A 25,992-nucleotide genomic window follows, 5' to 3' on the forward strand; every position below is an offset into this window, starting at 1 on the left:
CAGCCTCTCAGAACCCCAAGCTATCTCTTGAGCAAGGCCAGTTGGACAAAGCAACTGAAATGTCTAAGATATAGTGAGAGCAGAACATAGCAAGAACTCAGGCTTTGGATTCAGATAGACTGGTATACAGAGTCCACATTAATACTTACTAGCTGTGTGACTCTGGGCAGTTAACAACATTTGCTGAGCTCCATGTCCTACTCTGTAAAATGGGCATAATATGTGCTGGTCCTGGGCTTACGTGGGATCCATGCCTTTCCCTCCCTCCTCTGTTCTGTGTAACAGGGAGCTGATCTCTGCCAGCTGTTGTTTCCAGGCTCCTGTGTTGGCTGACTTCTGGCTGGGTTTGGCCAACGGTGGGGTCTCTGGGGGCAAGAAGGAGGGGCTAGTCAGGGCATTTCTCCCCTTCCTGTCAGCGTCTCCCCAGAGGGGAGATAGTATCAACACAGTCACACTTTGAGGGGGATGTGTGTAAGTTTTAACTCTGTCGATGAGCCGGTGTCTTAACAAAGATTACTTTAGCTGATTATCCATCACTCGTGTAGAGGACGGGATGTGGATGTGGGATGGGAATTTTGATTAGGACATGGAAAAGCCGACACTGAAGAATGTCAAGGCTTCTTGAGCTGCAGGGGTCCTGATGAGCAACTGAAGTAAGGGGAGGTGTGCTGCAAGATGTTAGATGGTGGAAGAGAAGCAGAGGAGGGGACTCTGAAGCACAAGGTGATTAAACGGCTGTTGAAGTGAAGGTTGCTATCATCACAATTCTGCAAAGAACTAAACCCTCAAAGACATTTGAAATTGGCATTCAAAGCATAGCACAGGGAACTGTATTCAATATCTTGTATAACCTAGAGTGAAAATGAATATGAAAAGGAACCTATGTATGTACTTGGATGAATGAAACATTATGCTGTACACCAGAAACTGACACAACATTGTAAACTGACTAAACTTCAATAAAAAAAAGGAAAAAAAATAGAACTTCATTCCAGCTGTATCACTCTATTTCTCCAAACTTGTAGTGAGTTGAATGGTGGCCCCTAAAAGATATGTCCCAGTTCTAACCTCAGGGACCTATGCATATAACCTTATTGGGAAATGAGGTCTTTGAAGATGTTAAGGATCTCAAAGTGGATCATCCTGGATTTAGAGTGAGCCCTAAACCTAATGTCTTTTTAAGAGAAGGGAGAGAGAGGACTGAGACACAGAGACGCCGGGAAGATGGCCCTGTGAAGACGGGACAGAGATTGGAGCTTTGCTGCTACGAACCAAGGAACGCAGTGCTATCGGAAGCTGGGAGAGGCAAACACTGAACCCTCCCCTAGAGTCTCCAGAGGGAGTGTGGTCCTGTTGACACCTTGATTTCAGACTTCTGGCCTCCAGAACTGTGAGAGAATAAATTTCTGCCGTTCCAAGCCACTCGGTTTGTGGTAGTTTGTTATGGCAGCCCGAGGAAACTCATACAGACCCCAGCTTTCGGCTGTGTCGTGTCAGTGAGCTATTTTCCTGAAATCCCAGCTCTTGGCTGACCTCAGGTCTTTTATCATGTTACGTTGGACATGCATCATATTTCTATATAACACATGCAAAGTTAGCTATTAACTTGGCAATAATTAAGAGGTAGGCTAACTGAAAGACTGGCAAGTCGGAGAGTGAGAGTGAGCTAATAGTTAAGCTGCTGGGGACGGCTTTGCCCCTTTCCACACAGTAAACAGTGAGTGCACTCAGGAGGGTGCAGGAGGCATGGCAAGGACTGCTTCTCTCCTCCCCCATGGCCCTCACACTCTGTGTGACCCCAGCATTTAAGAATTCATGCATTTCATCCAACATAGCACCTCAGAACAAACTCATATATTCATCTTATGCTCGCCTGAAGCTAAGAGCAGTTGATTCCAGGACTACAGGAAACACTGGCTCTCATGGGTTTCTTGAGAGATAGCATGTCATTCTCCAATGTGGCCCCTGCTGAAGGGATTTTATCAGCTAGTCATGGTTTTTTTTTTTTTTTTTGCTTTATGCATTGGTTTTAGAACCCAAATGCTGAATAAGATTTGATTTTCCTTCAAATTCACTTTGCTTAGAATTTCTGGGCATGCTTCAACAAACCATCTTTCCAAAAAATTCTCCCTTCAGCCCCTCATCTGTGTTGAATTTCTAGTTACTTCAAATTTCCATAACATTTCCCTCCATCTCCCTGAGGTATCTCCTTATAGGAACTTGTACACATTTTAGCTTCCCTCATAAGAGATCCTTGAGACTGGAAGCAACACATCTTTGAACCCCCCACAGGCTGGAAGGATGAATAGATGGATGGATGGATAGACTGATGAGTTTACAGATTTTAGAGAAAAATCAAATGAGAACTAGTAAGCAAAGCATCGAGAACCTGTTTACACTGACTGATGTGAGGCTTGATACACAAATTGGGACTCAGACAGACAGATGACATCATACCCTAGCAGGTAGCTGGCTTGCTTTCTTTGCTGACTCAAAATAAGGCCAGGCATAGGGGCACCCCTTTAAACCACTGGTGCTGTGTTATGTCTGTATTATAACAGCTTCTCAAAGCACTCTTCCCGGCACCTCCCGATCTAAATGAATCCGTCTCCTCTATCATATGCTACCATGGCATCCTTTTTTTCCCTTTCATAGCAATTGTCACAGTTTGAAGCTATATTTATATTTTTGACTTTCATTTAATACCTTTTATTAAAAATATACCAGATGGCTTTACCCTCACAAAAGGCAGGATTCATGTCTTTTTTCTTAACCTTGGTGATTTGGTGTCTAGCTCAGTGCCTGACCTGTATTACTACTGCTACCAATGTCTGATCTTAATTGACTGAATATTGTGCGTCAGACACTGTTCAGAAGTGCGTTACGCAAAGCATGTCCTTTCATCTTCACAGCAACTCTATGAGCAGGAGCTGGTATTATTCCCATCTTACAGATGAGGAAACTGAGACACAGCAAAGCTAACTTGCCCACAGGCTCACAGCTAGAAAGAGTTGAGAGTTAAACCCAGCCATCAGGACCAGTCACTAAATATCTGTTGGACAAATGAATGAACCATCATAAATGTTACTGTGTACGGTGGGACTTCGGGACTCAGGACTGGGAGGACATGTATACATTTTTGGGCTAACATCCTAGACCCTGCAGAAATGTCTCCTACAGCTACTCTGAGAGCTGGTTCTCCAGCTCCTTCTGAAACGCTTCTGCTAATGGGACTCACTGACTTTTCTAACTGAGCAACTCTTAGCTGTTGGGGTGCTCCGCCTTACACAAAGCTGAAATTCACTTCCATGGGACCCCTACCTGTGGATACTTGTCCTGTCCTCAGTAGTTTAAAAGAATTTTAGTCTCTCCCAAACAGCTCTAATAAGATTTCCAATTAGATGACAGCTTTTGTCCTAGAAATAGCTCCAGATGCTGACCAAACTGTAGTGTATTAGTATCCTTATTAAATGGTGGTGTCCACACCTGGATACAAGACATTTAAGTGCAGGGTGGGCTTACTCTTATCTATACTCCTGGGGACTGATGTCTTACTTGTTGAATTGAAATTGAGGGATTGAATAGTGGCAATAAAAATCTCTTTACTTTATAGTCGAAAAGTTATGAAACACATCTGTATGCTCAATTTCAGTTGGTTTTCTCCACAATATAACATTGATCTGTGTTACCCTTTCGTTCAGAAGTTTAAGGGTATTAGAGCTATAAGCAATGGGAGAGGTACTCTGAGGTACAGAGTGACTGAGTGGCTTGCTTAGGGTCAAACTAGTAATAAAATTAAGGTTCCTTCTAAAATTGTACTTTCTGGAAGCCATGTCCTTCTTACTATGATCTCCCATAAACGTGGTGGATTTCCCCACCTCTGGTTATTTTTTTCAGCATGTTAATTTTTGTCAAAATTGTATTAGCAGGGAATCCCCTGTCATTGGAGGTGTGCAGACTGATAATTAGATGACGCTGGGGCAGGGATGTTGTACCCATAGCAACAGCTGAGGCATCTAATGAATACTGGTCAAGATGATCTTTTAGGTAATGTCCAGTCTTATACCTCTGTGCCACCCACAGACTGCATAGGCATCATGTAGAATTTTAGCTGTAAATCTTTGAAGAGTTTTACCAATCAAATCATTTCTGAATATTGCAACAGTGTTTCTTACTCCCTGTAGGAGCCAAGATCATCATCCTTCAAGACTGAACACTGCCAGAAATACACAACTTTTCAACACCGATTACCAGCTCCTTGTGGGAAATTCCCAAGACTGTTGTCCAAACACAACTCATTTTTTCATGTCTTACTCAAATTCTACCTACTCTGAACAGTCTTTCTTAAGCCTTTGAAGTAGAATGAAACTTTCCCTCCCACATATCACCCTAGTACTTTGTATCTCTCCTATAAAACTTATCAAAGTCTGCAAAGAATCTGAAAAGAAAAAATACGTATGTATGTATACGTATAACTGAATCACTTTGCTGTACACCTGAAACTAACATTGTGAATCAACTACACTTCAATAACATTTTTTAAAAAAGGAAAAAAAACCAAAACTTATCCAAGTCTGCCTTATATTATGTATGTTTTCTGTTTCATTCAGCAATCAGTACTGATTTATATTTTTGCCCTCTATTATTATTGTTAGCCACGTACCAAGCCAAGGACTTTACATGATTTGCCTTTTTTCCCCTTTGCGTTATTTCATTTACTCTTTGCAATGAGGCTATGAGGTAGGTGTTTATAACACCATCATTTTAAAAATGAGGAAACCAAAGCTTGGTTTTTTCCTAAGATTACATGGTAAATTTGTGCCAAGGATTAGCTTATGAGTTCTTGGAAGACAGAGCCATGATTCTTTCTTCTTCCCAGTTCCTAGCATAGTGTTTTGTACCCAGCAGATGTTTCAAGATTTTATTTTTCTGTTGCTTATTGCCACAGACCCAGAAAATATCACATCACACTCGGTGTGGAGAAAGCCTGTGGCACCAGAGAATCAAAGCCAGGTGGATATTCTGGGCATTGGATCGAGGTGAAGCCAATCCTTAGTTTTGCACTGAGAAACTATATTATGATTGGAACTCTCTTCCACTTTCCATTGTGTGGGCACAGGAAATGCTGAAAACAAAAGGCAGGGGTCTACATTTTTTATTTTGGTCTTAAGCAGAATGAAAGGCAGAATATCACTGTCTTAGCAGTTGGTCTGAGAATTCTCTCTAGGGAGAGATTCACCTTGGTGGGGGATCAGCTCTTTGATAATAGATACAGCTCTTTGATACAGTAGAAACTTCGGGTGTATAGCATTGCTGTGCCTGAGCAAAGAGTTAGGACGTATTTGTTGGTCTGAAAAGGAAGTGGGAAATATGAGAGAGTGAGGGAGAGGGAGGGGTAGAACCAGTGAGAGGGTGAATCAGCTGGACTGGGTTGTGTATGATATAACTGCCCTCCATAACCATCTGTTGTTCAGTAAATTCTCGGAACCTGAGAAAATAGTTGGTACAGATTTCTCTTGGAAGATGGGGAAAAGACTGTGTCTCAGCATGTCAGAGTAGAACGGTGACAGTGAGCCAAGTAATAGGATTTTCAAGATCGGGAAAAAGCAAAGATCTTGAGGATAGTGTAAGACTTTCCCATGCTGAGGAACATCACTGAGATCGCAAAAGTTTTGAGGGGTAACTGTCTGTCATCTGGTAAACAGCCACAAGTGATCACATGACTAACTTGAGTTCAATTAGACAGAGAGTAAATAGACATTTTTTGAAAACTAACCCAATGCCAGGTACCGTGCTAGACAGGACATCATTTCTGGGTTGACTGGGAGAAATTGTGAACCTGACCTATGGGAATGCTTCCCTTATTTGTTCTGCTGAGGATTCTTTCTCAGTTCTGCTGGTTGCTCACTGGCTCCTAAGGTAATTAATACAGATTATTCTTCTAAGGGACAAGATCTCAGTCTGGGAGATTTTTTCCCCTCACGTTTCCCCATCAAAACATCCATTTACAAAGAGCTACAGGATTTCTTTGAGAGTGTTCTGAATTTAGACTTGGGAGGCCTATGAGGAAATCCCTGCTCCAGAACTTTCCAGGTGTTTGACTCAGGGCAAAGCGTTTCACTTTCGGGAGCTGAATTCATTTTGGTTTGTTTCTCTATAATGATTTCTACCTCTCTGTCACTCCATGCACTGTGAGTGGCTCAAAGGTAAGCAGCAAGTTATCTTGCCCGTATCGTTAGCACACAAGCATGGTGCTTGATGGTCAACAATGCTTGTTGAAGAAATGAATTAATGAATAAGCACATACCCCTCCTTGCGCCTTCTGTGAAGCCTGAATAAGTTAATGAATATAAAAGAGGTTTAAAAAAAAAACTCCCATAATTTGTTTGTTTATTAGAAACCTCATCACAGCTAGCTGCCACATTCGAAATTATAAAGCTAAACCAATTTATTTAAGTTATTAATGTTTGAGAGTTAGCTTCAGGGGTTGCCTCTGCTGGGGGATACTAGTGTTTCTGTATGTGGATTTCAGGGAAGAGTACAATTTCCAAAGAGAATTTAATTAACTCTGGACAGAACTGATGGGCACATTGAAAAAGAGATCTTGGGACAAAGAGGGGCTTTCTTGGTTTCTTCAAGCAGGAAATAAAGCCTGCCAGCTTCAACTGTCCCCACAAACCCCATGACTACAACACCTTTTCTAAGACTCCTGGAAGAATCAGTACAATTGTGACGGGCTGTATCTTTAACTCGGGCTCTATTTAAAATGAAGCACACGAAGGCCGTAACAAATAACCAAGCCACATAGTGACCGCAGGAAGTAGTGGTCAGTGTGGGCTGCGAACCACACGCATGACGTTTTCCTTTGGGTTTCACGCAAAAACTTCTCACAATTCATTTTAAGTTGTGTCTGCTTTGCACAAGTGATGTTTTTCAGAGCACCATGAATGATTTATGACTTTCTGACGCTGCATCCCACAAGATTACATAAGGAACAAAAAAAAACAAGAGATTGAGCCAATCTTAAAAAAAAAACAAACCCAAACATAAGAAAAAAAAAGGTAGATTTCATGTTGGCTTGTGTCAGATGGCTGTCCTACTCACTGAAAGTGCTGGGTCATTTCAAAGTGCACCTCATTTATGTGAGAATCCCCCCGGTTTTCTTTCACTGTGGCCAGCACACTACCACCAACTTCACGTTTGGCCCTCCGCCACGTCCTGGAATGTCCAACGGCTCCGATTCCTCCCCTTCTTCCCCCAAGTGAACTTGGCAGTTGGGTTGTATAAACGGCCTCATTAGTTTGGTTGATGATTCAACGAAAATGCTGATGGGAGTAATACCTATGAAGCCTGTCATTTCCTTAATCGTGAGACAATAGAATTTCAGAGCTCGCAGGGGCCTGGGACCATCTATTTCTACCCGTGCTGTGTGACAGATAAAGAAACTGATGACAAGAGAGTGGAAGTGATTTGCCCAAAGCCACACAGCGAGATTAGCTCAAGCACAGCGACAGATGTAATCCAACCTTAGGATAGTGTAGTCCGTGCCTCTCTACCCAGAAACTCTCATCTCCTTACTTAAGTGGTAACATTGGATATTATTTTCAAACCACAAGGGCTCTGGAATTCCTGTTGCTGACCTGTTTATGAAACCAGAGCTAATGTTGGGAAGGCGGCAAGTGCTGGCAACGCAAGGGTTTGTGTTAAAGGTTGGAATACTGGGTAGCAGGCTGGATGGGGCAAGATGCTCACCAGAATAGTCAGGGTTGGCTAGATCACAGGGATGAGAGCTTGTTTGAAATCTGAGGTCTGGTCAGCGAGCCTTTATGCGGTATCCCATTTGAGGGGTAGGTGTGAGATGACCACCTGAAGGTGAGACCAACAGGACGAGTGGAGGTGTGACAGAGGGCAAGACGGTTGAGATGCTGGTCAGGGTGTGGGCTGTGCAGGAGTAGCGGGACCACCAGGTGGGGCAGGGGTCAACTGTTGGCTTAAGGGAACAGGATTGAGTCATGTCATTTCAAGTTTAAAGGTAAGGATTGAAAACCCACTACCCTTACCTACAAGCAAAACAAGTTACAAAACAGTATCTAGACTATAACTCCATACATGCACAAGTTTTCCTTGACCAGTGGGATGGAGGGTACTTTGTATTTTCCTGGTTAAGAGCATGGGCTTAGGAGTCAAAAATCCTGAATTTCAAAAAGATACATGCACCCAATGTTCACAGCAGCACTGTATACAATAGCCAAGACATGGAAGCAACCTAAGTGTCCATCAACAGGTGACTGGATAAAGAAATTGTGGAGTGTATAAAATGAAATACTACTCAGCCATAAAAAAGAATAAAATAATGTTGTTTGCCACAACACGAATGGACTTGGAGATTATCATAGTAAGTGAAGTAAGCTAGAAGGAGAAAGAAAAACACCATATGATATCACTCATATGTGGAATCTAAAAAAATGACACAAATGAACTTACATACAAAACAGAAACAGATTCCCAGACATAGAAAACCAACTTATGGTTATCAGTAGGGAAAGGGGGTGGGAAGGATAAACTGGGAGTTCTGGATTTACAGATACTATTATATATAAAATAGATAAACAACAAGCACAAGGAACTATATTCAATATTTTGTCAGAACCTATCATGAAAAGGAATATCTGTGTGTATATGTATGACTGAAACATTATGCTGTGCACCAGAAACTGACACAATGTTGTAAACTGACTATACTTTAGTTAAAAGAAGTCCTGACTGCTCTTTGGCTCTGCCTTTTACAAGCTGTGTGGTTCTGGGCAAGTCACTTAACCCCTATATGTCTCAGATTTCCCAACAATAGAATAAAACCTACTTCATCAATTTGCTGTAAAGTTCTAAGAGCAAGTATATAAGACATATAGCACAGTATTTGGCACACAGTAAAGACACAAAAAACAATCACTGTATTTTTTTTTTAGACTTGCTCTTTGGAATCAGGTAAACCTGGATTTGAAAACTAGTTCTGCCACTTGTAAGCTCTGTGACCTCGGGCAAGTCACGAAGTCTCTGAGCCTCAGTTTCCAATCTGTAAAATGCGGATAATAATTACCACATCATGGAGGTGTTGTGAGAATTGGATGAGGTAGCATAAAGAGCTCGGCCCAATGTACCCAAAGAATATGCTGGATAAAAGGACATGAATCACTCATCTCATTGGAGACTGAGCCAGCCCAAGCAACACACTTTCCAGGATGTAGCCAGAAAGGAAGGGGAGAAGCAGAAAGGCTCTAGGAGGGGAAGGGCTGGGACTCCCCCCCCCCCAACACCTGGGTCTGTGGGGGACAGGAAGAGAGGAAGGGCAGACTCTGCCCCAGCCGCTGACCCGTGTCTGGGCATTGTAAATGCGGCGACATTTGCTTCCAGAATCAGGCCCTCGGTGCTCTTGGAGGCGAACTTCCCCATCCCTTTGTGTCCTAGTTCCACGGAAGAGCCATCCAAGAAGGAACGTTTCCAACCAATCTTTATCAAGTAATAATAGAAGGCCTTCTGAACTCAGAAGACCACATTCATTTCAGTGTTTACTTGGGAAGATAAGAGGGGATAATAGAACCAGTCAAATGAATTACATTTTTACAATGCACATAAACTGCTTAACTCGGGAGAAAAAAAAAAGGGAGGTATTTCTAGGGTACTGGAAGCACCAGGATGAGGTTAAAATGTTGGGTGACAGAGTCCAAGAAGTGAAAGGAAGGAAGCTTGTAAAAATGTTGACAGTGATTTTTATTTTCTTGTTTGTTAGTGTCTGTGTTGCTTGAAAAAAAATGTTTACAGTTAGCCTGTTTTATTGAAAAGAAAAGAATGGCTAGTAAATAGCAAACTTTAAATCGACAAAAGTGAAAGCAACTGCTTGCTCCACGAGGCTCTAGTGCTAATGATACGGAGGGAAAGCCAAAGAAAGACAGGCTCACGCTGCAACACAGACAGACTGATGTCTAGAAACTTCTTTTTTAGGTGAAATCACTGTAGCTGTTTTGGATCAAAACAGCCCCTTCCTCTCCCCTCAAATCACCTTATCAAGCTAAGCATTTGGAGGGTGTAGACACGATTGTAGTCAGTAACAGAGATATCCGAGTTTTTAGTCAATTGGTGTACTGAATTATGGACTATTAGAAGTGGAAATAATTTCAGCCTTGCCATGAGGCAACTTCTTGCTGACTTGCTCCCTGCCTTGGGCCATGGGGAGGGATCTAAGAACCCTTCGAGGAGGCGCTGATGCAGTGATGTTCTCTACTGCTGCCAAAGGCCGCTTACTCTCCATCACTCCTTCTGGTTTTGAACTCTGAACTGCATCACCCTCCACTTAGCAACCACATCTTCTGTCAGTCAGTTAGTTTAGAATTAATAAATGAATTCAATTTTGCGGGATGCAAAGTTAATTTACTGAAATTATTAGAGAATTACCTAGAACTAATAAATGAACTCAGTTTTGCAGGGTGCAAAATTAATATACAGAAATTGTTAGAGAATAGTATACTGCATTTCTATACACTAATAATGAATTTTTCATAATTCCAGTTATGATTGCATCAAAACCACCTAGGAATAAATCTAACCAAAGAGGTAAAAGTCTTGTACTCTGAAAACTACGAGGCATTGATGAAAGAAATTGAAAATGACATAAACAAATGGAAAGATTTACTATGCTCATGAATTGGAAGAATAAATACTGTTAAAATGACCATACTGCCTAAGGCAATCTACAGATTCAATGCAATCCTTATCAAAATACCAAAGACATTTTTCAAAGAGCTAGAACAAATAATTTAGAAATTTGTATGGAAACACAGAAGACCACAAAAGCTGAAGCAATCTTGAGAAAGAAGAACAAAGCTGGAGGTATCATGTTCCCTGATTTCAAACCATGCAACAAAGCTACAGTCATCAAAGCAGTATGGTACTGGCACAAAACAGACACACAGACCAATGGAACAGAGTATAGGGCCCAGAAATAAACCCATGCTTATATGGGCAATTAGACTTCAACAAAGGTGGCAAAAATATACAATAGGGAAAAGAATGTCTCTTTATTAAGTGGTGCTGGGAAATTTGGACAGCTATGTGCAAAAGAATCAAACTGGACTACTTTCTCACACATGCACAAAAATAAACTCAAAATGAGTTAAAGACTTAAATGTAGAACCTGAAAGCATAAAGCTCCTAGAAGAGAACATAAACAGGATGCTCTCCGACATTGGTCCTAGCAATATGTTTTGGGATCTGTCTCCTTATTCAAGGGAAACAAAAGCAAAAATAAGCAATGGAACTACATCAAACTAAAAATGTTCTGCACAGCAAAGGAAATGATCAACAAAATGATTAGGTAGCCTACTGAATAGAAGTTATTTGCAAATGATGTATCTGATAAGGGGTTAATGTTCAAAATATATACATACAACTTAACATAAAAAACCCCAACCTGATTAAAAATGGGCCAAGGACCTGAATATACATTTTTCCAAAGAAGACATGCAGATGGCCAATATACTCATGAAAAGATGCTTAGCATCATTAGTTATCAGGGAAATGCAAATTAAAACCACAATGAGATACCACTTCACACCTGTCAGAATGGCTACCAATAGAAAGACTACAGATAACAAGTGCTGGTGAGGGTGTGAAGAAAAGGGAGCCCTTATGCATTGTTGTAAGATTGTAAATTGGTGCAGCCACTGCGGAAAACACTATGGAGCTTCCTGAAAAAACTGAAAACAGAACTACCCTACGATCCAGCAGTTTCACTTCTGGGTATTTACCTGAAGAAAACAAAAACACTAATTCAAAAAGATATAAGCACACCAATGTTCATAGCTGCACTATTCAAAATAGCCAAGATATGGAAGTAATCTAAGTGTCCATCACTGGATAAAGAAGATGTGATACACACACACACAATGGAATATTAGTTAGCCATAAAAAGAAACCTTCCAATTTGTGACAATATGGGTGGACCTAGAAGATATTAAGCTAAATGAAATAAATCAGAAAGACAAATACCATATGATCTTACTTGTATGTGGAATCCGAAAAACAAAAGAGACAAAACAAAATGAAAACAGAATCACGTATACAGAGAACAAAATGGGCGGTGTTGCAGAGGTGAGGGACACGGAAGGGACGAAAAAGGTGAAAGGGACTAAAAGGCACAAATCTATAATTATAAAAATAAATAAGCCACGAGGATGTCATATACATAGAAGAATATGGTCAAAAGTACAGTGGCACCTTTGTATGGGGACACAGTTATTAGACTTATTGTGGTGATCATTTCTTAACATATGCAAATGTCAAACCACTTAAGAGCACACTTGAAACTAACATAAAATCATACATCAACAATGTTTCAACTAAAGAAATGCAGTTTGTTCAATATGATTATGTTTGTTCCATTTGGAAGATCTCTGAAGGATAAAAATTGTCATCTTTTAAAAAAGTCCCAAGTTTTCCCTCAGAGGGGGGATTCATTCAGACATTCCTATAATCCTTCATCCAACAAATATTTGATGAGAGTTTATGTGCCAGGCACAGAGATAAATAAACGAGAGAGAGAGAAAGACAGAAAGAAAGAAAGAAAGAAAAGAAAAGAAAGAGAGAAAGAGAGCAAGAAAGAAAGAAGAAAAGAAAGAACAGAGGCAAAGTTAAAGGAAAAAAGGTAGATTTTACCTAAAATTAGTATAGAAAAAAGGCACTAGACTAGAAGTTAATAAAAAAGGGGTATTTGGGTCACAGATCTTCTAGAAATAACTGAGATCTTAGGCAAGTCACTTCTTCTTTGGGCCTCAAGTTTTCATCTGTGAAAATGAGGAGTTTGGCAAGTTGCCCCGGTTGGAGTGATCCACTGAGCCTTCCTCTCTGGAGAACTGACTGAGATAAAGAGCTAATTTCCACTGGGGTTCACACTAAACCATTCCTTTATTATTTCCTTCCTCTGTCAGCAGAGGGTAGACCTGGGTGCTCCAGAGAGACTCTGGAGGAAGGATCTCCCTCCTGCACTCGTGAAACTGGTGGGGGCCTTGGCTGCCTTACCTGGTTTTCAGACTGATGTCAAGACTGGAAGGAAGGCAGCTGAGCTGGGAGTTCTCAGTGTTGGCCGCAAGAGACCTAGACTCAGAGGGGTGGGCGCCTTGCATGGATCCAAACGCTGCCACAGGAAATCCAAAAGCTCCTGGAAGTCAGTGCTGAAATCTTTCCTTCCACATCTCAGTCTTTCTCTCTGTCCAAACCGTGAGTTCATTCCAGTTTAGTGGCCTCAGACTTGGCTTTCTCGCAGAAACTTGCGTTTTCAAGTTCTTCAGGATTTTTGCTCCTGGCCACCCTGTCCAGATTTGCTTGGCATGCCTTTCCAGGGAAGAGAGGACCCAGTTCTGCGGGAGGGTGTAAAATCTGCACAACCAAGATGACAGTCTGTCCAGCAGATGTGGAAAGCCGATGAGGGCGATGGCTCCAGTGGACGGTGCCAATAACCCCAGTCGCTGCTAACATTTGGTTCTGAAGAGATGGGATGCGAATGACAACAGACTTAATCACTAATGTTCTTGGAGAACGATGAGGTGTCATGACTTTGCAACCGGATGATGCTCTCTACCCGTCACTCTTGGGGAAGGAGCAGCCCAGCTCTCAGCAAAAGCTACCCAGGTGACACTGAGCCAGTGCTCAGAGTCACGCCCACCCCCATTAACAACTCTCCTGGGCTGCCTTTGGCTCCAGCGCTAACTCATGGTGTCAGCAGAGACATGGCACCTCAATCGTCTCATCTGTGAAATGAGAGGGAGGAATTAAATCAGGGCTTCCCGCCCTGCACTCAGAGGCACCCTGGGCGTTCCTCACGGCTTTAATCTCATTTACATACTGAACTTTGCTCATAAGACTTCCTTTGAAGAAAGCGTCCTTCTTGAAAAGATTTCATGAAAGCAATAGAGTAAATGCATTTATTTGTGTAACTTTGTTCTTGAGCACAGCTGTGTGCTGGGCACTGCTACAGGCACTGGGGAGTCCAACTGTGTCAGCCACTGCCACTGCCCCGCTCCTGTCCCCAGACTCATCCTTCTCTTGCTCACCAGCTTCTTACTGCAGGCACCTGGGACTCTGCCTGGAGGCTTTCCGGGGCTGCAGGCTCAGCCCATGAGCAGGGCAGTCTGGGACTGATACCTGTGGGAGTGGACTTCAGTCCCCAGATGGGAGTTGGTAGGAGATACCTGTTGGTGGGGGCGACTCTGAGGCATGCTCTCTGTCTTCTCCCAGAGGTCCCCATTGGGAGTCTGCCTCAGTTGCTCTTCCACCCATCTTACCTTGGTTACCTTCCTTTCCGTCCCACTCCCCTAATCTCCTGGGGGGGCTGCCTGGGATCGCCCCCTAAATGAACCACTTGCCCTTGACTCCTTGACGCAGGGGCTGCCCTGGGAAAGGGAGGATCCCAGCCGGCCCTTGCGGAGTTACCATCACACGTGTGTGTGTTTATTAGATGATGGCAGAGGTCCCGGTAGCGCTAGTCTAGTCAAGGAAGCCGAGCCAAGACCTGAAGCTGCCTTTGATCAGGGCAAGCCCCAGTTAGTCTTTTAATCAACCTCCTGATAGAGTTAGCAAATATTACAGTGTCAACTGTGAACTGGTCCTGGACTGGGCTCTGCGACAGGGAGCTAAGCGTGCGGTGGCAAAAAGCACCTTTAAGATCTCTCCTTTAAGGTCCACTGTAATTCTCTTGATTTAGAAAAACAAGAGCTATGCATGGCCTTGTAAGAAAAGGAAAGACTTGCCCATGAGTGAGTTTGAGAACATAAGGGAGGTTAAGAGGAGAAAAATGTTCTGGGCTGTATTACAGTTCGCAGGTACCAGATGGATATAACTTTAACATTAATTACATGTAAGTATGCGCACATATACACACACACACAACCTCCGAAAACTAGAGAGTAAGTGTATTGGTAGCAAATGAGCACCTGCCTTAGCCTCTGGAGGCAGACAGGGACTTAAGCAGGCGGTTCTGCAGGGCACGTCTGGTTAGGGGCAGCGCGACCCTCTCCAAGACGCAGACCCAGAAGTCAGCGGGGATCGCGTTGCCAAGTTCAGTGTCGGCGGCAGAACGGTTCAGTCTAGAACCGTCTGTTTCTAGGTCCTTTCAGTATTTACAAGTGAAACTTCACGGGGCGAAGATCTAATGACTTAATAGCATCCAGCCCCCAAAAGCATTGCTTCCCACTGAGTCCCACGGGGCCTTGGACCTTCCTTACACTGTGTTTGACTGTCTTCTCCAGCGATCACCTTGGCCCATGGCCCTAAACGATTAAGTTGTACGTTTCATCAGCTGGGAAGGCAGGCAAGCTGTTAAGTGAGAAACTTTGCTAAGTTGCAGGAGACTTTGAAGGCTTTGCCGCCTGGCACTCAAACAATTGGTCTATTTGTTCGAATAAAACGGGTCAATTCGTTTAAAGGAAACAAAGCGAATGTGGCAGGTTGTTTGGCACGCTGAAGACAAAACCACCGGCTGAAGGAGGAAGTCCTCATCTTTCACAGGCTGCCCAGCCATGTGCAGTCTCAGACTCTCTATAATCACACTTGGTCATTTTTTGCTTTTCCCTTTTTATTTTTAATAAAATAAACTTCTGGGTTCAACAGCTCAAATCCCAGCTGGTTGGAAAGGATCTCTTTTCTTTTCTTGGCTCCTCCACCTCTCTCCTGTCATCAAGATTATAAATTATCAAGTGCCTGGTGGCTGGGGCAGAGGAGTGTGATCTGGATGGAGAGAGGCTCAGTAGTCTGTCTTTGTTTCCGCGGGTCTAAGTCTGAGTCACAGCTCAGCTGCAACTGTGCCTCCAGGCCAGGAAGCCTTTTATTTCCCCACAGACCCAGGAAGAGGCCCGGCCCAACCACTAAACTACGTGGAGTTCCCGGGAAGCGGGCAGAAGTGTTGGTGGGTGTCTACTGTGTCAGGTCTGGAATCTTCTCAGGGTCTGGACAGTCCCCTTGTACAGCCCAAATTGGCTTAACCCAGTTCCCTCGGCCTTCAGAGCCTAGAACCAAATACCAGGTCAGGGCTTCTTAATCATTTGGCTCCTCAGAGATCAGTTTAGTCCAATCCCTCACTTGGCGGACAGTGAGGAAGCATCTCCCTCCAGACTGGTGGCCTCACGAGGACAAGAAACTGGCTCTCCTGCCTTCCCATCAGGCTCTCTACTGGTCCAGAGAAGGAGGCATAACTTCTAAGGGAACTGGGCTCTACAGTGAGCAAGTAAGGAGAAAAATTGTGTGTGGACAGGATTTTCCTCAACCATCCTTTAGAAGGACTTGCCTTTGCTGGAGACTGATGGAGTCAAAGAACAGTCATTTTTATCCCAGTATTGGACCGGACTGCTGCTGCTTCTCGAGTGACACAGCTGGCTTTATATTGGTCAAATGAAAAAGCATGTCTAGAATTACTCTCCATGTGCAGTGGCGATGCTGCTACAAAAGGCATCATCTGTGGACCAACCATCAGAGCATATCTCCTACATGACACTCTCCCTGGGGTCCATGGTCAGTGGGTAGGATGGACGAGGACCACTTATTCTATTGTATTATATCTCTCTCTGGTTGTTTTGATGGTTTGGACATTAGCTGAATTTGCATTAAGTTACATGCGGCAGTAGAGTGAGTCCATTGTATGTCATGGTTAAGAACAAGAGGTTTGGAGTCACACCAATGTGAATCAAGCTGTGGCTCTGGCCCCGTCTTGTGATCTTGCACTACATACTTGATTCTCTCTCTACTTCTTTCCTTATCTGTAAAATGGGAATAATAATACTTACCTCATAGGGTCCTTGAGAGATTCAAATGAGAAAACATGTACAGAGTACTTGGAACATGGCCTGGCTCCTATAAATACTCAATAGTTCATCTGAGGATGCTCGTGAGGACATCACAGTGATCATTTAATGATGCTTCTGGGGGTTGCACACTGTGCATATCCAGAACCTTTCTAATTTGGGATTTCATGCATTCTACTTTCTCCCATCTTCCTTATTTCCTCCCTATCTCTTTTAATTTGGCTTGGTTTGCTCTTCCACCATTTTGAAAATAAAAGCCAACTTAAAGCAACAGAAGTCAAAGGTTCTTTGGTTGTATGGCAGATCACAGGCACAGAGCATATAATATATATTATACATCTAAGTGAGATACCCCCATCCCTGTACATGAAATAGTGTCTTCTTAGCCTAGGTCTCATAGTAGAAGGAGCATATTGGACTGAGTGTAACTTTGATCTGATTAAGAACTGAACAGTTGCATTGGGGGTATTAATTATCCAACAAGTACTAATTTAGTCTAGTTATTATTTACGCTTAACAAAGGTTTGGAGACTTAAAAGCCAGTCTGGTGTCTATTATAAATTCACAAGGTATCCTTGGCAAATCACTTCACTCTGGGTCTCCGCTTCTCTGTTTGAACAACAAAGAGGTTGAATTACTTTTCCTGGTGAACAACTTCCATCAAACAAAAATCCTATACGGAGCTCCAATATAAAAAAAAAAGCAGATCAAAGTGGAGCCCTTTGGGTGAAGAGCTCATGGGTGGCCTTGAGCTTTTCTAATTTGGAGTCCTCTTGGTCTCCCAAAAAAGCTTCTTATGGACTCTAAACACACTCTATGGCTCCAAGAAAAAAAGATCATCTGTCCTCAATAGTCTTAATTAAATGGTGCATCCATCCTTAACCATCTAGAATCTTCCAGATCCTGGTGAGAAAGAGACTAGACCTAAGATGTTATTCCAAAGTGACTGTTGAAGAAAACATGCTAGCTACCATCTTGGACTGCTTGCTTTGGGGCAAGCACTGTGCTTAGCGTCTTGCAAAGGTCATCTCATTTAATCCTAACAACTTCGCTTGAAAGTAGCTACTATTATCATTCACATTTTACAGTTGGGGAAACTGAGATTCAGAGAGGTTAAGTAAGTGGCCTGAGGTCACGGAGCTAGGATTTGAACCAGGTCTGTCTGTCTCCAGAGCCCACGTTCTTAACCATTTACCCAGCTTCCAGCTGCTGAGGTCAAGGAGACACTCTGCAGGCTTGAGGATGGCTGCTCTATTTTATTATCCTGCTCACTACTTAAAACCACAGTTACTGTAATTGTTCAGAAGTGGTTGCCAGATGTAATTTTTTGTTAATGGATCTGTGTAAACTTGCATGTTATGAACATAAATAATTCACACCCTGAATGAGCTTGTTCATTGGAGTGGCCTCTTCATCAACACTGAGACCCCAGCAGAATCGTTACACGTGTACCCTTGGAGACAGACTGCAGGATGAATTTTCATAGACAACCCAGTTGTCCTTGGGCTAGACAAGGAAGGCTGCTTTCTCCCTTGGCTGCTGTCTTTCTCCAGTCACTGGCCAAGTTCAGGAGCTCCTCCCCATCCAGTTGTCCAATCATCTTGGAGTCAAACTCCTGGCTGGCCAGATACCTGCTAATCAGGATGACTCAAGCCAAGGGCCAAGCCAACAGCTGTCTTGACACGTTAAATGATGCAGACAGACCAAGAAACATGTTGGCTCTGCACTGTCCTTCTGACTCATCATCCTCTTCGTGACTTGACTCTCCTGTCCCCCTCAGCCATTTCTGGGGTGCTTTTCAGTTTACAAAGTGTTTAAAATTCTATTATCTCACTTGATCCCCAAGTCACCTCTAAGAGCTAGATAATTCTGGCCCCAGGTTCCAGATGTAGAAACCAAGACCCATTGGGGTTCCATAACTTGCCTCAAATCACGTGGCTAATAGTATGCAGAACAATGACTCAAAACCAGGTTTTCTGTCTCCAAATAATATATCCTAGCTTTGATTCAGGCTATGGAATTTAAAATTCTCTCTTTCTGTTCTCCCCTCATTTGACCTCTGACTTCCTAAGTCTCTCCATCCGTGATTCCATTACAGTAGCTGATAATCTCTGCTTCAGATCCTGGTTACTGTTCCTTGTGGACAACACAGTGACTCCATTTGCTTTTCAGTTCATGCCTTCATTTTATCATTCAGTCACAAACATTAAGCACCCATGGTGTACCAGGCACTGTATTGGGGGTTGGGGCTACCAAGAAGAACAATGGGCCGTGCTGAGCTCCACCAGGTTGGACGCCATTGACCAGGTTCTTCTCTTTCCTTCACTGCCTCCTTTTCCTTTATCCATGCCTTTTATGTTGGTCCAAAGCAGAAAAAAACAGAAGGAGGGCCTGAGCTAAGAAATGCAGGTGGAGAGCACTGGCGGGGGTGAGGCTGGAGTGTGGCCTGGGGAGTCAATGCTCATGCTTTGTGCTTGAAGCTCACAAAGGAATGGGACTGCTTAGGGATAGGCCACAGAGCAGAGGTGCCTGCAGGCTGATCTGACGCTCAGATGCTTAAGTTAAGCCTATACCAAGTTTTGGGAAAAAGCGACTTAGTCACTGACATTTAAGAATCAGAAAAAAACTAACACAAAAATCCAGGTTTCTGGCTTCTCTTCAATGGAAAGATCTGACAACACTGAGCCCATATCACAAGCAACAGGTGATTGGAGCTGAGTTGCTGCTGCCCCTTGAGAGACACACACCCTTTCCAGGTCCCCACCATCCCCAGAGGGACTGGTCCTCTCGTTTCCATTACGTGTCTGGCCCCTGAAGACTTCCGGGTTGGTGAACCTCAAAGAGCAATGGGTGGGAAATACAGCTGGGCAATATACTCCTGGGTAGATCTCTTTTTCTGCTTTCACCTTGAACTCTCCCTTTTTGCTCCAGATTCCATCTATGAGTCCAATCTTCCTAAAGGGAAGGAAGGACTTCTTCAGAGGTCAAATTCAGTGTGTTGCTTACTGTAGTGGTTGTGGGTGGAGGTGGTTATTCCTACTAGTAGAATGAAGCCCGTTCCCTGGTCTCTAGAGCATTTGCAAGTAATCAATGACAAAGAAGGATGGAAATTAAAAGACTTCCCACCCTGGTCCTGCCTATTAGAGAGAAAAGAGAAAAGATAAAGAAGTTGGGGCGTTCAGTGTTCAGTTTTAGAGCCAGTAAGCCCTCAGGCCATGGCCAAGGAGCAATTTGTTTTTTTGCTGTCCAATTGCCACTGGACTGATCCCACCTCCCCTGATGTAATCTTGTTATGCTGTGGTTACACTGACCCACGCAAATTCATCCTTTGTTCTCCAACGAGACAAACACCCTCTTGCCTGCTCTTTTTGCTTTCATAAAAAAAATCATTACAGTATTTTCTACTTTAGTCTGAATATGCTTTTATGAGAAAAAAAAAAAAGGAACCCAAAGGCATATCTTGCACATGCTCCAAAGAAAACAGTATCCTGGGTTCTGCGTTGTTTTTGCGCCCTGCCTGAATTCTTTGAAAACTCCGCAAATGATATTATTTCTTTTTTTTTCTTTTTTCTTTTTTTTTTTTGGTGAGCAAAGTGGCTTATTGCAGCTGAGACCTTCCATAATAATAGCTCCAGTTCGAGGGCTTCAAAGGAAGTGGCTACTCACTTTAAAGTAGCCTTTTAATTTGTCCTTCCTTAAGACACTATCAACTTAGTGACTTGATAGTGTATTGGGTAAAACACTTGGCTTAGAGTTAGGGGTCTGGACTCTAGAGGCATTCTGCCTGGAACTTGCTGTGTGACCTCAGGGAAGCCACCTTCCTTCTCTGGGCTTCTGGTCTTCACTTGTCAAATAAATGGGTTGGATTGGATCAGCCTTCTCAAAATTCACTTGCTCATATCACTTTCAGTGATTTTTGCCACAACTTAGTATTATCTGTTTTATTGTTTGAATACTATTTTTGACTGATACTTAAGTACATCTCTTTCACAAATCATTTTATATTGCTATCAAAAATGGAAAACCAGAAACCATAAGCAAAACAAAATGACAACCTATGGAATGGGAGAAAATATTTGCAAAGGATGAGACTGACAAGGGCTAGATTTCCAGAATATATAAACAGCTCATATGACTTAATAAGCAAAAAACAAACAACCCAATCCAAAAATGGGCAGAAGACCTAAACAAGCAATTCTCCAATGAAGACATATGAATGGCCAATAGGCACAGGAAAAAATGCTCAGTATCACTAATTATCAGAGAAATGCATATCGAAACTACAATGAGGTATCACCTCACACCAGTCAGAACGGCCATCATTCAAAAGTCCACAAATGGTAAATGCGAGAGAGGGTGTGGAGAAAAGGGAACCCTCCTACACTGCTGGTGGGAATGAAGTTTGGTGCAGCCACTGTGGAAAATAGTATGGAGATTCCTCAAAAAACTAAAAATAGACTTACTGTATGACCCAGCAACCCCACTCCTGGGCATATATCCAGAGGGAACCCTAATTCAAAAAGACACCTGTACCCCAATGTTCATAGCAGCACTATTTACAATAGCCAAGACATGGAAACAACCTAAATGTCCATCGACAGATGACTGGATAAAGAAGAAGTGGTATATTTATACAATGGAATACTGCTCAGCCATAAAAATGATAAAATAATGCCATTTGCCCCAACATGGACGGTCCTGGAGAACGTCATTCTAAGTGAAGTAAGCCAGAAAGAGAAAGAAAAATACCGTATGATATCACTCATATGTGGAATCTTAAAAAAAAAAGACAAATGAACTTATATATAAAACAGAAACAGACTCACAGACATAGAATACAGACTTGTGGTTGCCAGGGAGGAGGGTGGTGGGAAGGGATAAATTGGGAGTTCGAGATTCGCAGATACTGACTGGTATATATAAAACAGATAAACAAGTTTATACTGTATATATAGCACAGGGACATATATTCAATATCTTGTAGTAGCTTATGGTGAAAAAGAATATGAAAATGAATATACGTATATCCAGGTATGACTGAAGCATTGTGCGTACACCAGAAATTGATGCAACATTGTAAACTGACTATACCTCAATAAAAAAATGGAAAACCAATATCATGTCCCCCAAGTAGAAAAGAATCTTAAAGAAAGTGCAATGAGAACAAAGCTCTTACGTTCCAGACAGATGCTGTAAGCTGCCAAGTAAGAGAAGCTCACACTAGCCGAGTGCTCTGGGCCAAGCCTGCTTCTCATGCAGTTGCTCAGTCAATCCTCAGGGTAACTCTGAAAGAGGGACTATTATTATCCCCATTTTACAGATGAAGAAACTGAGCCACAGGGAGGTTAATTAACTTGCCCGAGGTCTCAAGGTCAGTGATCGTCTTAGCTGGGACTTTAACCCAAGTGGGCTGTCCTGTGTCGCCTGTAGGTGTGGGCCAGCTGTCTTTTTGTTAAAAAGGGAGATTAGCTAGTGTCAGAGGATGTTAAAGACACCCTAGCTCTAAAAGAGAGTTTCTCACTAATGCAACTGGAAGGCATTAAAGAGAATCCAAAGAGGACAATTGCTCACCAAGTGATTCAATGTCCTCTGCTCCTTAACTCATCCTGTGTCTCTGCCACCTCTAATATCTATCTGACTCTTCCGTGATTCACTTGCTCTGAACCTAAATGCTTATCTTACTCATTTCCAATGGCTGAATGCCACATTTGGCCCCTAGTCATTTTTCTTAAACTAAATTTTAGAAGAAAGGCACAAAATAGGATTTTTCACAGGAGGCTGCTCCCCTCCATCGGGAACACAAAGGGAGCCTGTGATTAGCTGCAAATCAGCCAAGTCCCCATCATGTTGCAGTAATGACTTGGAGTATCTTTTAATAGCAGTTAACAAATCCTGGAGGGCTAGTGTGGCTCCCTGGCAACTGTCATTCACATCACTCAACATCTCTCTCTTCCACCCTGGGTCCCTGGGGGATTCAGGGTGGTGGCTGGTGACAGCAGGTAGGAGTGGAGGGAGGGGTTTAGGGGGCAGGACCGTCTCTGGAGGAGTGTGGCGCTGAGTTGGAACTGCAAGACTGACTCATAGCAGGCCTGGGGCCAGAGTCATGAGAGGTTGATACAAACTTTTGTGCAAAGTGCTCCCTGATGTGTGATAAAGGGCTCCCATAAATGTGACACACTCCGCATCTTCTCGGAGAAGTGGTGGCGGACCAGGCTGGCAGGTGCAGTGGCCTAGAACTTCCTGCCAGAAGTACGAGTCATTCACACTGGGTCCTCCTCAGGGCATCTGAGGAGGGGGTCAGGTGGTTGTGGGGTGGTGGGGCTGATTTCACGGCACAAGGGCTGCAGACCCGCTCTTGCTTTCACCTTAATAATCCACCAAGAACAGTTATGAAGCCCATGCTGTGTATCAGGCATTGGGCTAAGTGCTCCACATGCCTTCTCACTTTCAATTGTCTCAACAACTCTGTGGTGTCAGTACTGTTACTGTCCCTATGTTACTGATGAGAAAACTGAGCCTTGGGGCAGTGAAGAAACTAGTAAGTGGTGAGGCCAGGCTCTGAAGCGTCAAAGCCTGTAAGCTGTGACTTACACAAGGAAAGGGTTTATTGGACAGATCCTAGGCAGCTCACAGAATGACAGTGAGAGTAACGTCAGACGGGACAGGGACCAGGCAGATCTGGGACTCTTTGCTTAGGTCACTGCCATTGAGTGACTCAGCTCTAACCAGCCTCCAGCAGCAGATGATCCATCAGCTGTTGCTTCTCTGATCTGTAGTTTGGAGGGGTAGCTGATCACAGAATGTGGTTTTTTATTTTTAATTAATCTCTGCTCTGTGCTCAGCTCTGGAGTTGGAGGTGTAAGGCCTGTGTGCTGTGTGATCTTGGGAACTAATTTAACCTCTCTGAACCTTAGTTTTCTTATCTGTGACATAGGGCCAAAAATAGTACCTATCACACAGGAATGTTTTGGGGATGAAATGAGTAAATATTGGCCAGGTGTTTAGACAGTGCTTGACACTTGGCAAGGGTGACTGTCAATAAGGGAAGAGCAGCTGGTAGGACCCTGATGGCTGTGGATCCTGAACACTCTCACAGGTTTCCACATATCCCCTTCGACTGCACTGTCAGCTCACCCTGAGGAATATGACTGCTTTGCCTGTGTGGTCCTCTAGGGAATCTTGCTACTCAAAGTGTGGTCCATGAACCAGCGGCAGCAATATCACCCACGGCATGTTGGACATGCCGGTCCCACCCTAGACCTATTGAATCAGGCTCAGCGCTTCCTGAGATCCCCATGTGATTTGTAGACCTAGGCAAGTCTGAGAAGCACAGCTTTAGAAACTTTACAAACAATTAAAAGAAGAAAAAATATCTAGAATCGCCTTTTCGTTGGGGAATCGGTCCAAAGTGTGTACTTTTGGTTTCCCAGCCTAGAACCTTTAGGATAAAAATAATTCACATGTTGGTAGCACTGTAGAATTTCACTAAAGGGTCTTCACAGTCACTTTTTGCTTGCTTTGAGGTACCACCCTGTACAGTACACAAATAGCCAATGTTACCCCCATTTCACAGATGTGAAAACTGAGGCTCAGAGCCCTAAGTGATTTTCCAGAGTTACTCTGCTACCAAATGTCAGAATCAGGAGTCAAGCTCAAGTCTTTTGAGGTCGTAATTCAGGGCTCACTGCAATTTCCACACTGTCTATTGACAATGAATGAATTGTTGCTGGATTCTTCCTCCATCTCAGGTACCTGGACACAGCCTATCACCAAGGATGACTTGGATTCAGACTACTGCTATGATTTCCCCAGCTCTAGCCTCAGCTAAGCTCTCATGATAATAACAATGTTAGTTATTGCATACTGAGACTTACTCTACTAAGATCTTCCCTTGTATTAATTAACTCATTTAATTCTCCCAGCCACCCTATGAGATGATAATATTATGATCACCATCTTATCACAGATGATAAAACAGAGGCTCCAAGTGCAGAAGTTGTCCAAGATCAAACAACAGCTTGCTTGATAGGCAGGATTTGAATGTGAGGAGTTGCCCATGCCTCGATTTCTGCACTAGCTTTTCAGCTGGAATGTTCACCAAGGTCTGCTCTTCAACTCTTTGTAGCATGGGTCCCTGCCTTCCCTCCTCCTCCTTCTACCCTTCCCAGGAAGACCTCTCTTGAAAAGCATATTCCAGTGTAGCCCCCTTCTTTTTGCATTCCACAGCACTCAGAAATATCTATCACACTTATATTGTAAATTGCTCATTTAATTTCTTGTTATTCTCATGATAGTGTGAGCTCCACAGAGGCAGGGGCTGATCACAGCTGTTGTCCCAACACAGTGATCAGCACAGGGCAGATGCTCGGTAACTGTTTGCTGAGTGAACATAGTTCATTGCGTTTGATTTCTTCACCTAGAAGAATCACATATGGGGAGCATCCAGAACTACACCTGTATCCCTCGCAGCATATAAAATAGCTCTGGAACCAAGGAGATCATTTAAACATGCTGATATGAGACCATGTGTTCCCCTCAGTTATTCCTTCACTCAACAAGCTTTCATCGACATCCGACACAGGCACTGGCATGTAGTCCTCTGGGGTTCTTATCTCTGTCTAGGGCAAGGCAGGGTGAGGACCTTGCAATCACTGAACTTATCACCACCAGGATCCCGCTGGAGATTTCCAGCCAAGGAGGGCCTGGGCTAAGGAGATACTCTACCTCAGATGATATCTTGGCCACACACAGCTCGATGTCCCGTGTAACCGTGGCTCCACTGGCCACAGCCCAAGTCTGGGCTCGTGTGTCAGGCAGGGGGCCCATGGGGAGCCAGAGCCTGTCTCGTGCCCAGCTTCCTGGCAGAAACCAGTGCTGATGAACTGCAGGAGGAATTTCTGCCTTTGAGTCACAAGCCAACTGACTGGCTGCTACAGATCAGCTAACAGGCTAAGTCATTCCAGCCCCTTGTGTTTCATCCCAGTGCTGGCGCCACAGTGGGAGCTGGGCACATCTTCCTTGGAGGGCGGGGAGCGGCTGGAGGTAACAGCTGAGCTCAGGTGAAAGCTTGCTGGGTGGGGACGTCCAGGCTTGGGGGGGTGTGGCTAACTCTTCCATGTTCAGGCCATAGTCTCACGGTCCACCTCTT

The 25,992-nt window shown here is 43.5% G+C and overlaps 1 protein-coding gene across 4 annotated transcripts in view; it reads right to left on the bottom strand.

Annotated features, from left to right (window-relative positions):
- Positions 1–25,992, bottom strand: part of ADRA1B (adrenoceptor alpha 1B) — a 281,409-nt gene that overhangs the window by 92,337 nt on the left and 163,080 nt on the right. Inside the window, exon 1 of one of the 4 annotated variants that reach the window (XM_072953260.1) lies at positions 13,072–13,385. The exons of the other annotated variants lie outside the window; for them this stretch is intronic. The gene's annotated coding sequence lies outside the window, so the exon portion shown is untranslated. Of the gene's footprint in view, positions 1–13,071; positions 13,386–25,992 lie in introns of those variants that run through there. 4 annotated transcript variants of the gene reach the window in all.

Source organism: Vicugna pacos, chromosome 3 (genome assembly GCF_048564905.1).
Source record: "Vicugna pacos chromosome 3, VicPac4, whole genome shotgun sequence".
Taxonomy (NCBI): Eukaryota; Metazoa; Chordata; class Mammalia; order Artiodactyla; family Camelidae; genus Vicugna; species Vicugna pacos.